The sequence below is a fragment of the Eurytemora carolleeae genome, unplaced genomic scaffold (assembly GCF_000591075.1).
Source record: "Eurytemora carolleeae unplaced genomic scaffold, Eaff_2.0 scaffold21, whole genome shotgun sequence".
Classification (NCBI taxonomy): domain Eukaryota; kingdom Metazoa; phylum Arthropoda; class Copepoda; order Calanoida; family Temoridae; genus Eurytemora; species Eurytemora carolleeae.
Window position 1 is genome coordinate 483,960 of NW_019396207.1, and position 3,186 is coordinate 487,145.

Below are 3,186 nucleotides of genomic sequence, written 5' to 3' on the forward strand. Positions count from 1 at the left end.
CCTCCCTCCCTCCTAGATAAAACAAGTTAGCCCATAAAAACGGTTTAAAAGAAACTGGGAACCCAAGAAATCCTCCCTCTATATGAGATACTAAAAAAGTTGGAACTGAAATTTTCTTTTCTTATTTATTTAACAAACCAAAAAATAAAACTCCAATATTATATTTAAGGTAATATTCTTAACAACTACCTCCCAAAAAAACTGATTAAACATAAGAGGGTATTATTAATTACCTGACTATTGAATGCGCTAAAATGTATTCAACTAATAAAACCCACATGCCCCTCCATTCTTTCGTTAACTCTTCTTTCCTTGACTATCCCTTGCCCTATCCACCATCCACCAACCAAGGACACCCCCATCCCCCTTTAGTTCTGATCAATTATAATATTTAATGGTCTCCAGAGAAGGAAGAAGGAGGTTATTGGGTTTGTTCCACTTTCAAATTCACTGTTTGAAATGATATTCGATGCCTTAAGTTCATGCTACAGGCAACCCTAAGGGTTATTATGTTTTAGCAAGAATAGTACAGTGAATCCCAGATATATGAATACAAAGCAAGAGTTTTTTACAATGTCGTATTACATATTTAAGATCAAATGCCGCGGAAAAATAAGTATAATATTAATATATCAATTGCATTCATTTTTACCTTGAATTAAACATAAAAAGAAGTTTCTTTAGAATTATCTAAAATCTTATGACGGTCTATGTATTCATATATCTGTGATTCACTGTAGTAAAATGATAAGGTTCGGATTTGTCGATAAATGATTTTTAACATCCTCGCCTTATTTCAAAAGCAGCAGTATTTTACGCACACCCTGTTTTTGTTCGCAATTGGATCTTTAACCCCTCTCTGAAAACATTTAAATACCGTCTAGTGGAACGAGGGAATAGATAGATTGGGGAGGGGTGGGGGGATTAGGGTGAACGACATGTAGCTCAGCTGTTCAAAATTTGAAACAATGATTCAAGGCCCAAACTTTCAGCTCACAATCTCTGTAAAGTTCCACCTTAATTTACGCCATTTTTATTTTTAATTTTAAAAAGTTTAAGAGGCTCATGATTCAATATATTATTCTCAGATTTATGTTTAATGAAACCATATTTTTGTATCATTTAAGATATGCTTAAGCAACCCAAAACTTGTCGCTTGTCAACGAAAATCGTTTAATTATCACATGTAAAATAAATAAATATGTCATATTATTTAAGAAAAATGTTATATATCCTAATATTTTACTTTACTAAGATTTTTATGGCGCCTCTTTAAAGCTAAAAACCTTAAAAATAAAAGAAGCTCAAAAAATATCTGCTAATGTATGTATATAAGAATTAAAAGTTGATTACTTGATTTAAATTACCCATAGTAGGCCCCTTGACTCTAACAGACACGTATTTATCACAAAGTTATTAAGCTTATTTTAATTATGCTCTGCAAGCAGGTCTGATCAGTTTCAACTAAACTAACCCAAACAATCAATATCATTTTAAGAACTTAATTCTATTTTACATGAACATTGAATGGAAAGTTGACAGTATCTAGTTTCTGTTTGAATCTGAAAAAATCTAAATTAATTAATTATGTGAATATTTAGAAACGGGTGCGGGTTCTACAGTAATGCTGGGAACGAAGGTTTGTGCAGTGTCTGCTACAAGGATCTAGTAAAGAAGAAGCAGGCCCCGCCCACCAATATGCCGGCCAGCCTTGCACCTACTCCAGGTACACAGTACACACACAGCTCAGACAGAACTTCAGGGGTATTCTTTGGGCAATCTCTAATAATTACCCTTCGGTTGACCAACATTACTGACCCCCATGATTCCATTCCCACAAACAAAGGGTCGTTTAGATACTTAAATTCCCTTGGGACAATTGAGTAAAATAATGACCAGCTGCGCTGCGCTCTGCGAAGGTTTTGTGAAGAAAAAAAATCACGCATTCTTGTCTCGAACGACGATATAATTGTTTTAAGCGATAAAATATGGTGACATGGAAACGCCTCAACACGGAAATGTCTCAAAAAACGGACTCATAAAACTAATTAAATTTCGTCTTCTCTCATCAAAAAAAATATTTTAACAATTATTTTACCATTAATTTAGGGTATGTTAGGTTGCGCCGCAGGCTACGGAGGGGGGCCGAGCGCTGCGGCTAGGATGGGCTAGGGGGCCGAGGGCTGCGACTAGGACAGGCTAGGGGGCCGTGCGCTGCCGCTAGAACAGGCTAGGAAGCCGAGCGCTGCGGCCATGGCTGTGAAAATCGTTAGAATATAGTCCTTTTAATTTTAGGTTGAGAGAAGACGACATTAAATTAGTTTTATGATTCTGTTATTTGAGGCATTTCCGTGTTGAGGCGTTTCCATGTCACCATAAAATATTATGAATTATATTTATAAAATAATTTTCCTCCTTACTAACTTACTGACGTCAATTCCCTGGTTTAGAATTAATCAAAGAGACTCCTCCCCCCCCCCTCAAAAAAGTACTAGTTGCGCCACTGTGTGTGACATAACATTTTTGTTATCGAAATATTCCAAATCTTGCCCAAACCATTAAGTAGGCTAGGATCTAAATATATTTAATCATTAATTTTCATATATAATACATTGTAAGTATTATCTTGTTAGATAGTGTAACTGTAATGCTGAGATTTGTTCTCCAGTTCAGATGTAAGACGCTCCTTTTTTGTTGTACGCGCGTTAACCTTAAATTTTATTTACAGCGTAGCCACAAATTATCACGACTAACCACATCAGCTGATATTTATATAACTGAGTTATTTAATTATTAAGTTATGAAGGGGTAAAGTGTATTAACTGCGCAAAATGATTTGCTTTAACTTGATTCAGCAGACTAGAGTTAACATTAAGTAATTATAGCGGGATAATTAAAACAAGCTAAGTACCTTTAACACAATTTGATTTAGAGCTTTTATTTGGTGTTAAGAAAATCTATTTTTTGCAACGCTTTTTTCTTATTTCGTGAGTAGATTTGAAAGTTTGTAAATGTGTTAAAATAGGCCAATCAGATGAGATATAGGTTAGGATAAGTTTGTACAAAAGATAACTACTAAAGCTAGTAAAAGGGGAAGGGGAAGCAACTTTTAGAACATTATTTTTAATGTTTTAAACCTTACGTTTAGTGAGTATCATTCAATCTTGTATCTTTCTCTTCTATGCT